The sequence below is a fragment of the Xyrauchen texanus genome, chromosome 11, assembly GCF_025860055.1.
Source record: "Xyrauchen texanus isolate HMW12.3.18 chromosome 11, RBS_HiC_50CHRs, whole genome shotgun sequence".
Taxonomy (NCBI): Eukaryota; Metazoa; Chordata; class Actinopteri; order Cypriniformes; family Catostomidae; genus Xyrauchen; species Xyrauchen texanus.
Genome location: NC_068286.1, coordinates 29,738,447 through 29,752,852, shown reverse-complemented (window position 1 = coordinate 29,752,852; position 14,406 = coordinate 29,738,447).

Genomic DNA, 14,406 nt, shown 5'->3' with positions numbered 1-14,406 from the left:
CTCCCTAGCAGACATCTGCAGATCAGCGAGATGGGCAACACCCAATACCTTTGTGAGATTCTACAATCTCAGGGATGAGTTATTCTCATACCGTGTTTTTTCAGGTCTGAGCTAGTAGAACTCGGTAATACAGAAAAGCCGAGCGGGTGTTCCGCTTACACCTAGCACCTTTCTCCAAAGTGATCCAGTGTGCTCTCTCTCTCCCAGGTTAGCCACTAAGCTCTCGCTTCCTGGATGTTCTTCTCCCCTAGCCTTCTGGTCTGTGAATTCAGCGAGGAATTTGTGGCCAGACCGACTATGAGATGCAAGTGCTCTGTAAAGGGGTAGGGCTCCTGTCGGCGGACCCGCGTCTCCATTGGGAAGTCCCTCCGCCCCCCGCTGTGTTTGTAGAGCTCCTCCCTCATCAGGTAGGACCTACCACCGCGCCACTTCCACGTGTGGCTTGACAACCCATGTAACGTATTGGCCACATGTCACCTCCCCCCAGTCTGGGCAGAATGTGTTCTCTGCAGGGTCTTTTCCCCCTGAAAGAATAAGATTGTAAAATATCGCCTTCTCCAACGCATTTCATAGCGTTAAGCCCCAGCCACTTTATGCTCTATGACGAGAAACATAGAGAGAGAAAAGACCGCGGCTGGCCGGCTTGCTCCCATGATAGTCATGTCGCCTGTTCCCCCCTTAGGTGTGCTGGAAACCTACGGTCTGTATGTGAAACCTTTTTCTGGGGGCTTTAGGGAGGGTTACGTGCGGCCGATACAGTTGCTTCAAGCACACAGTAGCTTGCTTGGACCTGTGTCAGCAGTTAACGTAACACGGTCTAGTGCATGGCTTTTTAAAATGGGACCCCTTGTGTCACTACATTCAACACAACGTCGAGTGAGTGACAGAAGGGGAACGTCGTGGTTACTGTTGTACTGGAGGGAACGAAACGTTGTGTCCCCCTTGCCACAACATTAGACCTACCACTGTAAACGGCAATACCATATTCTCGGCTCCTCAGTGCAAAAACCTGACTGACAGACGTATGCCCACTTCCCTTTATACCAGTATGTCTGGGGGTGGGACATGCTAATTCTGTCTGCCAATTTCTCATTGGCCTTTTCTCAAGTTCAGAGGTATGCGAGGCTCTCAAGGAAGACCCCATGTGTAACTACATTCGACACAACATCTCGTTTCCTCCATCAGGGAAAGGAGGTTACAACAGTAACCACAACGTTTTCAAAGAAAACATGCTAATTTTCTTATCTTCACTTCAATAAAAAATGTTTTAAAAAATTTCATTTCAGTAAACTGAGAGTGTCAAAACATCACAATTTGTCATGCATTGTCTCCAGTAACATCTGCTAAAATAAAATAATAATAATTACATGAAAATATCTTGTCAAATTTAAAAAAAAAATTCTAAGCCTACTTGTGGTGAAGTGTCAGATTTTGCAATGATGCTCCAATATGCTGTCAAACCTGACCATGCTGCCACAGTCAAGTCTGATTGTGTTACAAAGAAAAGACAGAGTTATTATTTTGTTACCTGTCATTTATTTCTAACATCAAAATTCTAGCATTAACTTTGACACACAGGAGTCAGACTTCGGCCTCTGTAGTGCATTTGGTATATATAGGCAGGTTTGTCTACATGAGAGCTCACTGATATAGTAAAAAAAACACCTGTATGTATGTGTGGGTGTATGTGTTTTCTGCATTGTGTTTTATAGTATCACCCCTTCATTTATGTGTGGTTTTGTTCTTCATTGTGTCTGATTTATTTATTTTTATTTGATAAAAACAAAATTTTTATATTTCCTATTCATTTCCTCATGATTCCGGGACATTCGTCAAAAACGTGGGTTCTCTTACGAGAGGTTATCTCGTATTGCGTAAGCTAGCTTACGCTACGGGAAAGATTCATCTTTTCTGAGATATTGAAGCCAAAAAATTATCCTTAATTTTTGTATCCATTGTCAACGCAGTGCGGCAGCTGCAGACCTTGAGCGGGCTATCTAGCGAGCTCATAGGTTGCTCTGCGGTAACTGCTGCAGCCTATAGACGAGCTTGGGCGAACTCGCATCTAATGAGAGGCGTCCGCGCGCTCACTGCATCAAAGCCCGCCAAAATGGGCGTGACTAGAGTGCATATAAGCGTAGTTCGTAGGCTGGAACCCTGATTTTCATCTCTTCAGCGAAGCTCTTCGCATCACTGAACTGGAAGCCGCGCGCCGTTCGAGGGGCATCAAGCAAGCGTGGACAGCGCCGAAGAAGCCGGCCGTCTTCGCCACCTTCAGCCGTCCCTGCGAGCTACGCCATCCGGCGACGTATCCTTTTAAAAGCAAGCTAGTTCTTAAGAACTTCACAAAAGAGTACGAGCGTCTTTTTAAGATGCCTCGCTCCACTTGCGCCTCATGCCGCGCTCCTCTCAGCACCGGAGACCGCCACATCATCTGGCGCCTCTGCCTGGGACTGGGGCATGCAGAGCTCGCCCTCGCCGGCGGATGCGATTTCTGCGAGGAGCTGCCGATGTCGACCCTGCGGGCTCGACTCGAAGCGCTCAGGACCGAAGCCGCCACGCCGCCTTCCGTTCAGCCGCGCCGCTCTCAAAGGCTGCCGGAAACAATGGTAGAAGCGATTGCCTCGCCGGAGCCCATCCCTCGAGCATCGCCTTTACCCTCCCCGCCCACCTGCGTAGTTGCCGCCGAGCGGCAGCTCTGCTGCCATCTCGGATGAAGAAGCGGAGGATAAGGGCTGTTCCATCATGGCTTCGGACAGCGAGGAGTGGTCAGGCTCACACGCCTCCTCCTCGGCCCAGGAATCCAGCAGGACCCGCGCCGGAGTCGAAGGGGAACTACTTGAGCAGGCACCCAACAGACTTGACGGCTGCTTTCTACAGAGCCGCCGCTGCAGCACCCGCTACCGGGCCGCCCCTTCCTGCCGAACTCCACGCCGAGCTTTCCAAATCATGGAACGCCTTTCTCGCCAGGGTCCGATCCCACGTCTCCACCTCTCTTGCTTCGGTGGATGGCGCCACTGAGAAGGGCTACGCTTCCATCCCTCCGGTCGAGGATGCGGTAGCAGCACACCTTTTGCCCGCCCTCCGCGAGATGGCGGTCTAAACCAGTGCTCCCGTCTAAGGCCTGCAGAACAACTTCCGCCTGTGTTGGCCGCGCCTATTCCGCCGACAGCCAAGCTGCATCTGCTCTGCACTCTATGGCCGTCCTACAGATCCTCCAAGCGGACCTTCTGCGGGAGTGGGATGAGGAAAGTAGGCATCCAGAGGCGGTTGCAGACATACGGAGTGCTACGGACCTCGCCCTCCGCGTTACCAAAGCTGCAGCCCAAGCTATAGGGAAGTGCATGGCCGTGCTGACTGTGACCGAGAGACATCTGTGGTTAACGCTAGCCGACATGGGAGAAGCAGAGCTCTACGTTCCTCAACGCACCGCCTCTCCATCCGGTCTCTTCGGCTCCGCGGTGAGTGGTATCATTGACCGGTTTTCAGAGGTCCAAAAAGCCACACAAGCCATGAATCTCTTTCTGCCTCGTCGCGCTAGCTCCTCTGCAGGCCGCTCACGTGATCAGCCTCCTGCACGAGCCTCTTCACAGCTCCAGCTCAACAATCTCAGACTTCTCAGCGTCGACAGGGCGGCCGCCTCGATCAGGCTCAGACAGCCGCCGCAGACCGCCGCCCCAGCTGGCCTCCATTTAAGGTAACGCTGAAACCAGAGCAATCGAAGTCTTCCTAACTTTGTTGAACAAACGACGGCTCAGTCCCGCGCGGCCAGACCACCGTCAAAGCTTTGCCCCTGTCAGTCCCCTTCTCTCAGGCTACTACAGTGGTGAATTTAGCAGCCAACAAGCCGGTGACACTGCCCGCTTGCCTGCACTCAAACGCCGTTTCACGGTGACCCAAATAAATCTTGTAAAGAGCAAACATGTCTTATGTGTAGAAAATGTGCCCACAACCCAGTGTTCGCCCCTACACACAAGCATAACACATCCCGTGCCCCTATCAGAGCACGCTCTCATAAAGCTGTTACAAACCGCCGAAGCGCCAGAGTCAATGAAGGCGCCAACAAATGCGCGCGTGCGCCCATTCTCTGCCCGCTCTGTCACACGCACCAGCCCTATGTGTAGAAAATGTGCCCACAATCCAGTGTTCACTTCTGCACACAAGCACTGCATGTCTCGTGGTCCCCACCAGAGCACGCTCACATAAAGCGGTTACTGAACCGCCGAGCGCTAGAGTCAATAAATGCACCCACGAATACATGCGTGCGCCCATTCTCTGCCCGCTCTGTTACACGGCCAGCAAACATTCCTCTGTGTGTAAGTCCCGTGCCCATGACTATGCTTAGCGATCACGTAACAGATGTGACTCTTTCCCCATTCATTCCAATTGGGAAGTCACTCACAAAACAGCCTGTTCATGCTGTCTGCGAGCAATCATGCATGAACACACTAAACGCGCTCACACATTTTGTTCAGCTCTGTGTGCGGCAATCAGAGCTGAATTGGCCATTCACCCTCTAGCGTTACGCTTCAAAGCGTGGGAAGCTATTCCAGGGATATCCAAGTGGGTGTTAAGCACAATACAACAGGGCTATTTGCTACAGTTCGATCGCCGCCTCCTCGCTTCAGAGCTGCTCGAAACCACTGTGAACACGGAAGCAGCGTGCATGCTTCGCTCAGAAATAGCAAACCTTCTGTGCAAAAGGGCCATAGAGAAAGTGCCACCCTCTCTGAGCTGAGTCGGGCTTTACAGCCGTTATTTTCTTGTTCCCAAGAAAGATGGCGGCCTCAGACCCATATTAGATCTCAGGGTTTTGAACAAGGTGCTTGCAAAAAGACCGCTCAAAATGCTTACAATCAGGAAACTCCTCAGCGATGTGCCTAGAGGGACTGGTTTATTTCTCTCGATCTGAAAGATGCATACTTTCAGATTCAGATAAATCCCCGTCACAGGCCATTCTTGAGATTCGCCTCGACGGCCAGGTTTATCAATACACCGTCCTCCCGCTCGGCCTGTCCTTAGCACCCGTACTTTCACGAAGTGCATGGATGCGGCGCCGCGACCCCTGTGGAGTCAGGGTTTGCGAATTTTGAACTATTTGGATGACTGGCTGATTATGGCACAGTCACATATGGCGTCTGTCTCACAGAGCAGTTCTCCTCAGCCATTTGAACAGTTTGGGTCTTGCAGTCAATTGGACCAAGAGCTCACTACAGCCCAGTCAGACAATTTCCTTCCTTGGAATAGAACTAGACTCCGTGGCAATGACGGCTCGCTTATCTACACAGCTGCGCCGTGTTCAGCTGACTAGCCGCATCTTTTCAGATGAACAGCCTCACGCCTCTGAAGAAATTCCAGAGAGTGCTAGGTTACATGGCATCAGCCGCAGCAGTACTTCAGCTGGGTTTACTGCACATCGCTCGCTTCAGCATTGGCTAAACACCAGCTGCCTCGCCGGGCTTGGGCCACAGGCCGCCAGCCCATCAAGGTGACTCAGACCTGTATATCAGCTCTGCAGCCCTGGACAGTGGCCGAATGGTATCAGCGGGAGTGACAATGGGAGCTGTATCTCGCCGAAAGTCATCTCGACAGACGCCGCCCAACATGGGTTGGGGCGCGTCTCGCGAGGGCTCTCCGGTTTTCGGCCTATGGTCAGTTCAGGAAAAGCTCCTTCACATAAATTGTCTGGAAATGATAGCGGTCAAGTACGCGCTCGTGCGCTTTCTCCCGGTCATTCAGGGTCACCACGCCCTGGTCCGCTCGGACAACAGATCTGTGGTATCCTACCTAAACCGTCAGGGCGGTGTCAGATCCAGGGAACCTCTTCCATCTGATCGAAACGCATACTGAGTTGGTCCCAGTGCCACCTGCGCCGCTGAGGGCGACGCGACGTGCCAGGCCACCTGAACGACGGCTCGGACAGACTGTCCAGAGACAATATTCCCCAGGGAATGGTCCCTGCACGCTCAAACAGTCCAGACGTTATGGCATCTATTTGGCAGAGCAGAGATAGACCTCTTTAGCGTCCAAAGAGAACTCTCACTGCCCAATATTTTTCTCGAAGCGAGGACGCCGCTGGCCCAGGACTGGCCCAGACGCCCGCTTTATGCCTTCCCTCCCGTCTCACTATTGCCACAGGTAATGCAGAGGATCAGGGAAACGCGTCACTCGGTGCTCCTCATAGCCCCGCGTTGGGAGAATCAGACATGGTTCCCGGAGCTTACGCAGCTGTCACTGACAGCGCGTGGCCCATCCCAGTGAGAGCAGATCTCCTCTCTCAAGCTCAGCGGCACAATCTGGCATCCCCACCCAGAGCTGGGCTGCATGCGTGGGTGATCAACGACTACCCGTCGCTCTGCCAGAAGGAGTAATAAACACCATCATACACACTAGAGCCCCTTCCACGAGAAGACTCTATGCGTCAAAATGGTCTGTGTTCTCAAAATGGTGCACCGACAGAGACCTGGACCCGCGGACATGTGGGGTGTTGTCGCTGCTCAGTATTCCTACAAGAGCTGCTGGATAAGGGCAGATCCCCATCCACGCTCAAAGTGTATGTGGTGGCCGCTGCGGCGTTCGCTGAACCCCTGCACGGCCAGTCATGGGGTAAAAACGAGCTGGTCATCCGCTTCCTCAGGGAGCTAGAAGGATGAACCCCACGCTCCCATCGGTTCCTATCTGGGATCTTTCTATAGTTCTCGAAACTATGAAAGCCCCCTTTCGAACCACTTCAATCCGTGTATTTGAAATACCTTTCACTCAAAACCGTTTTCTGACTGCCCTGTCATCAGTCAAACGTGGGAGACCTTCACGCGCTGTCTGTCAGTGCTGCGTGTCTTGAGTTTGGACCAAGTGACTCCAAGGTCATTTTAAAGCCTAGACATGGCTATGTTCCCAAGGTGATCGGTACTCTTTTCAGAGCACAGGTCATTTCCCTATCGGCGCTACCAACACCCGATAGCTGAACGCGACGCCAATCTCCTTTGCCCGGTCAGAGCACTGAGATTGTATACTGCGCGCTCCGCCGCTTTCAGACGCTCTGAGCAGCTTTTGTTTCGCTCGAGGGCGCACCAAAGGTCTCGCCGCTCGAAACAGACACTATCTAGATGGATAGTGGACGCTATTGCTGCTGCATACGCGTCAAAAGACCTGCCATGCCCGTTGGGCATTAGGGCTCACTCCACTAGAGGCATGGCATCCTCGTGGGCATGGTCCAGCGGGATTTCCATTCACGACATATGTGTGGCAGCGGGATGGACTTCCCTCCACCTTTGTCAGATTTTACAATATGGAAGTGCCCGCTCTGCAGGCAAAACTACTAGCAGTTTAATACGCTACAGCTCCCTGGTGAGCTGCACTGATGGGTCACATTCCACACAGACCGCACCGCGCTCTGTCGCTCCCTTCCCACTATGTGCTTATGTATTACACAATCAATGACCCGCATTATTGCCGGCCAAATATTATTTCCCCACTCATAAGGGCTCCCCGGGTCCCCCTTAATTCCCTGGGGCTCATACAGTGGATGCTTGGCGCGCACGGCGTTGACAATGGGTTCCCGTAGCTTACGCAATACGAGAGAACCTCTCGTAAGAGAACGTATCGGTTACCTAACATAACCTCGGTTCTCTCTAGTTGAGGGAACGAGTATTGCGTAGCCGGCCGTGCTCGCGCCACGAGCGACTTTTCGCTTCAGTCAATGAAAACCAGGGTTCCAGCCTACGAACTACGCTTATATGCACTCTAGTCACGCCCATTTTGGCGGGCTTTGATGCAGTGAGCGCGCGGACGCCTCTCATTGGATGCGAGTTCGCCCAAGCTCGTCTATAGGCTGCAGCAGTTGCTAGATAGCCCGCTAGATAGCCCGCTCAAGGTCTGCAGCTGCCGCACTGCGTTGACAATGGATACAAAAATTAAGGATAATTTTTTGGCTTCAATATCTCAGAAAAGATGAATCTTTCCCGTAGCGTAAGCTAGCTTACGCAATACTCGTTCCCTCATCTAGAGAGAACCGAGGTTACGTTAGGTAACCGATACGTTTCTTATCATAAAGAAAACCAGCAATACGCAGCTTTATTAAGTAGAGAGAGATTTTTTGTGAGTTAAAAATGGATCGAAGTGAATAAAAAGGTGAGAATAGTCTTCGACCATTATACGCTGCAACAAAATACATTTTTTATTTGTTTTTGTTTGGTTTATTTTACAAGTCTAAAACTCCTTTAAAACAATGTGCATTTATTTTAGGCGCTATACTGCAGAAGAAAAATTTGTTATCTGAGAACATTTAATATAATATAAAAAAATATATAAAAAAATCCTTACACTTCAGACTTCACGCCATTCTCCGGCTTCCACACACAACTCACCAGGTGCCCTACCAAGAGTGAACCGCATTATATTAATATATCGAGGAGGTTACCCCTTGTGACTCTACCCTCCCTTCCAACCCGGCCAATTTGGTTGCTTAAGAGATATGGCTGGAGTCACTCAGCATGCCCTGGATTTGAACTTGCAACTCCTGGGGTTGTGGTCAGCGTCTTTACTCGCTGAGCTATCCAAGTGTAGCAGTATGCATCTGCGCTACCTATTAACGCACGGCTGGAGGGTGATTTAACGCTAGTTATGAGGACTTTAAATAGGGTTGGTGCACGTCAGCTGTGAGGGCATCAAACGTCATGTCATGGTTGTCGTTCCGGCGCGGTGTGCAAGAGCTAGAGAGGTAAGAGCTGCAGGCTAGCGACTCTTTTGCCAATGATTCTGGTGGGACTGGGTGATATAGATTTCTTTGTTGTAGTGGACGGGGGAATTAACCGGTATACACTCGGCTGCGCTCCTTGTTGTGCAAAACTTCCGGTAAAGTGGATGAGTTCTGCGGTGCGTTAAGACGGTACTGTTTCAGGTATGTTTGCACCCTTTTATATCTAATGTCTCATTCCGACCTCGAGTTCGCCTGGTGAGTTTCTTTTTTTTCTTTTTTTTATTCAGGTGTCTTCCATATGCCTGTTTAACGTTATGGTGGGTTGTTTGTTGCTGTGGTCAGTAACGAGACGCTGGAAACTGAGATCCAGATCCAACATAAGCTGCTGTTTGACCACAAATTTATTCCGTGACTGCTATTTTTGATTCGCGTTTATAGATACTGTGACGCTATAGCGCTGTTGTGCTATGCAAGTTAGCCTTAACGGCCCCACGACGTCACCCGATCTCGATACCACTAACAGTAATTGGTGGGGGATGCTTTCATTGTCCTGAGTTCGACATTGGTTACCTAGAATGTAACGCTGTGCTTAGTGGGACCTTTTGATGCTCATTGCTCTGTCACCACTGTTTATTGTAGCTGTTGATTTAAGCTTTCATCCTTGGTGGTTTTGTTCATGTCCGTGTCATGTGAAATATTAATTTCTTTTTCTCTTTTTTTTTGGACTCAAGTGCGCTCTTCGTGGCCTCTGTACGATGTACACAAGCACCTGGTCTGTATGTTTCTGACTTTGTTCCGGATGTGTTTATCCAACTGATTCTCTAAGAGTACCCTGAATATAAGTGGTGCATGTATAGTATCTGTGATGAGAATGTTTGTCATCGTACTATTCTGAGATGAACACTGCATTTGGGCCCAACAATTGTGGTTGTGTAACTTTTTTTTTCTTTTGGTTCTTTCTATACATTATTGTGTAAATTGTCTATTGTGGTGCCTGAGTTTTATGTGTTTGTGTGTGTTCTTTATTGTAGGCCTGGGCAGCAAGGAAAAGAAGGGGCGGCAGCCCTCATCTTGGTGGTGGTATCTTTGGAGTGTTTGCTGTGCCACACGGAGGTGTCTGACTGAGTGCGGTGTGAGTGCACGTGTGTGTGTGTGTGTGTGTGGTTTTCTTTGTTTCTTTTTTTCAGGAGAATAGAGAGGCCCCTATGGGTTGAGTGCTTTCGGCTGTCGACCCCAATTTCCGTCGTCCGGGCTGTTTAACATCGAATATCCTTGTGATGTTGTTTTTTTTTTGTGATTGCTTGAATCATTTTATCTAATAAAAAATGATTTTACTGTTTGTATACTTCACCCATGTCTCATGCCTGACTCCAACTGAAACGAACCTGTGAGCCTTGTGCGCTCCTAAATATCTAGGGCGATTCCCTGGTAGTGAGCCCCCAGGGTGGCGTAGTTGGTCTATTTATTTAGTGTCCCTGTTTCTGAATCCGATCGCCACACAAGCCCCCTCCAATTGTTTTTAAGTAAACATGTGCTGGATGGACGTTGTGCTACATCTAGCCTAGTGCAAGAACTTTAAAAAATGCATCTGTGGGGAGCAGGGCAGGGCTGAGCAGCGTCTGGGCAGAGCGAGGCCGGGAAGATAAGTTGGTGAGGTCCAAATGTGTGCCACACCAGTCTCACGTTCCAGTGAGGGGCGGCGGGAGTATTTAAGGAGAGGACACAGATGAGAGAGAGAGAAGCACAAAGCTTTGTGTGTGTGTGTCTTTGTTTGATTAGCATTTTAAGTTATGTTTGAGTTCAGTTTGTTATTAAAGATTTACGTTGACTGTTCAGCTGGTTCCTGCCTCCTTGCCCATCTTAAGAACCTAGTTACAAGACACCGGCATTCTACACTATTCGTTGCACTGCAGCTAGATTTGTTTTTGTGCAATGTTCAGTCTGAACATCTCTCTAGTGTGGACATAACCTACTCTCCAAAATTTCCAAAATGGATTGGAAAAAAGCTTGAAGTCATTTTAGAAGCTTTTTAAAGGATAAGTTAAACCAAAAATTAGTATGTTAAAAGGAAATGTTAGGCAGAATATTTATGCCACTAGAATTGGGAAGAATACTATTGAATTTAAAGTTTTATAAAAAGTACCATTAAAGTAAGCCATCGGCTCATTCTCAATATTTCTCCAAGTATTCTAAAATAGGATAGCTTTGTGTGAAGAACAGACTGAAATTTAAGTTGCTATTCAATGAAAATCTTCCACCCTCTGAAATCTAATTTACCTTTACGTATTTTAAAAAAACTCAGGCAGTATTTGACATCAGTGATTAATGCAATTGGTTCTCACACGCATATTTTCCAGGTTCAATACAAATTAAGTTTAATCAACAGCATTTGTGGCATAATTGAGTGGTTGATTACCACTAAGAATTCTTTCAAACTGTCCCTCCTTTTCTATATATATATATATAAAAAAAGCAAAAATCTGGGTTTTAGTGAGGCACTGAAAATGGAAATGAATTGGGCCAATTTTTGGAGGGTTTAAAAGGCAGAAATGTTAATATTTTAAAAGCACTTACATTAATTCATCTGTTAAAGCTTGTGTAATATTTAAACAGTAAAAAATGTTGGCGGGATTACAGGGTTTATGCGGCAACAAAGTTGTAAAATTGAATCTAACTTTACAAAGAATTTTAGAAGCGATTTTATCACACTAAAATAATGTTAACATGCATATTGTTTATGTCCTGTGACAATACTTTTGAAACAGCAAGTTTTTTAACGTTTACATATTGGCTCCATTCACTTCAATTGTAATTGATTTTTTTTACGGGAAAAATGTTAGTCAAATTGTTATTTTGTGGTAATCAATATAAAGCCACTAGTGCTGTCAGTTGAGCTTAGCTTGTATTGAACCTGGAATATTCCTTTAAACTTCAGACTAAGTTGTATAATTTCTCAAGTCTGACACAACGCAAAGTCTAGCTTGTGCATAAAAAAAATGTAAAACACAATCTCAACGCCGCTCTGTTCTCCTCCATCCTTGGTAAATCACTCTGTTTTTCTCTGGGATAATGATGGCAAGCAATGTCACCCTTGATTCATTTGCGGTCTGAGACTGTGATTGAATTTTGTCTTGAAGACCATCACTAACAGCTAGCAGCCAGTGAAATCGGTAATGGATCTGTCGATGTAGCAACGCAGCGAATTGTGCGCTTGATTTTCTTAAGTGCTCAAATTATTGCAGTGATGTGTAACATCACACCATCGACACAATGACCTTCCTGTGCAGACGGTGTGAGGTTTGCCTAACGAACTGTATTAACACATCTCAGGTAGCTTCTGTTGGCAAGATGGCCAAAGGCAATATCCTGATGTTAACCAAAGATGAAATTAATCCAAATCCAAAAATTAATCTCTGTGAAAACACAGACTGAGATGCTGTTATAAATGCCCTTTCATAACAAAATAAGCCATATATGTCACAAATCTTCTTCTGAGAGCTGAATTGTTTGACTGTGTGGTCGGCTTTTATTTATGAGAACGCACATTAATGTGCCAAGTTGTTTAGTGACCATGACTGCCTAAAGTTAGGCTAATTAACTCTAATTACATATTTGCAAGACAAGCATCTCTATTACTATTGCTCTACGTGATTTGAATAAACCAACAACAACAAAAAAGAGACTTCAATTGAAGGTGGGACTCGAACCTTAACTAGAGACCAGAATTTCAGAAAGAAGCACTACTGTTACACCGCTTATTTGTAGGATTGGATATAATATATATATTACAGAATATATATATATATTCTCTAGAATTTACTCAGAATGGTGCCATAAACAAAAACATCTAGTGAGGAGCAGTTCTGCGGACAGAAACGCCTTGTTGATGAAAGATGTCAACAGAGAATGGCCAGACTGGTTCAAACTGACAAGTTGATATTGATATTGAGTATGATATTGCTTATATTCAGCAGTTCAATGAACAACTACATTTTTAAAAATGAGGAATAACTGAGTATGGTCATAAAAAACTGATAACATAAAAACATAAACAACTTTTTTATAAACATAAACAACTTTTTTATAAACATAAAAAAGCATTTGTGCATGGAACAACTTTATTACGCAACGGATCAGAATCTGCCATTGCTGGTTCAAACCAAATGATGCGTCCAAGCCTCCGTTAGTAATTAAAAAATGTCACTTCAGAAATAGCATCACGGCTTGTGCTGTTTTGAACAAGTTATTGGATAAACAAGGATAGATATGTGTGTGTGTGTGTGTGTGTGTGTTTGTGTGTGAGAGAGAGTGAGTGAGGGAGAGAGAGAGAGCGAAAGAGAGAGATAGAGAGAGACGTAGCATGTGCATTTACCTGTTGCCACTCCCAAGCAGAGACGATGTCAGCTTTCTGAAGGTCAGCTTTCTCAGTGGAAAAATAGCATCCAAGTAGGGATATTTCTCCCTATTTCGCAGTAGCCGTTGTAGAAGATTGAATCACAGTCATAGTTCTATCGGGAAGACACGCAGGCTTGAGTGAAGTTTGAGGTGCCATTTATTTGATAGATGTAAAACGGGAGGTAATGTCTCTCTCTTTGGTGTAGGCCCTGTCCGGCAGTCCGAGGGAGTTGTACCCGGAACCGTCATGTCCTGCCGGAGATAGGAGGCAGGGGCGAGGAGCCTACCCCCTGCGGGACAGGGCTCAACTGGTGGTGGTGGGGAGGTGGAGGTTGCAGTGTTAGCACACCGCAACAGCAATGTGATAGATTGTGAGAGGACTTACAAAGCAATGGCTTACGTGTGATTGGCTAGGAGTTACCCAGCTAATGATGTGATTATGTACACCTGCTGGTCTTCCCGCTAGAACTACGCTCCACTTCCATAAACCGCAATGTCCTCCGCCATTTTAAACCACACCCATTGTGTAATTAATCAGTCTCTTGTGACTCTCTAGCTTTAGTAGTGTAGTGTAGTAAGCGATCACGAAGAGCTGGTGTATGTAAACGGCTGACGGAGATTCACTTCACATCACCAAACTGGCTCATATTACACACAAAAATTATCTTTTGCCACCACCTGCTGGCTAATATATGTAATGTAAAAAAAAGACAAACCATAGCTCTTAACAGATCTGCACTGCTCTTAGACTTTAGTTTATAATATCACCAACACAAGTGGGGTGATGCACACACAGTGAAGCGTTGGAGTGCTGATGGTGTCCATCAGTGCTCATGGAACGTCTCTCATCTAATCAGATTCGAGGACTTGAACTAACTATATATATATATATATATATAATATTGCCTTCATCAATTTCTTCATCCTGACACAAAACCTGGAGATTTGTGATGATGCCTACTGTGAACTATCTCTATGCAGGGTCTCCATCACAAGCATTCAGATGACTGATGAGGTCTCTTCATCAACAGTGTTTGTGTGTTTGAATATCTTCACAGGGAGTAAATGATACAGCCAATGTGTTCAAAATATTGATTTTGCAAAGTTTGTTTGTGAACAAGCAGCAGGAGATAAATACAAAAGTACTACTGTTAGAATTTTAGGCTCCATGTGTGAAAATTATTAGGTAGTAATTTGTAAGTCAAGCATCACTATTACTATTGCTCATGCTTAGGCTTGGATATTTGAACAAACCTAAACTTCAGTGTGCAAGACATCCTGCAGTGTTTGTACTACAGTCTTGAATGATACCT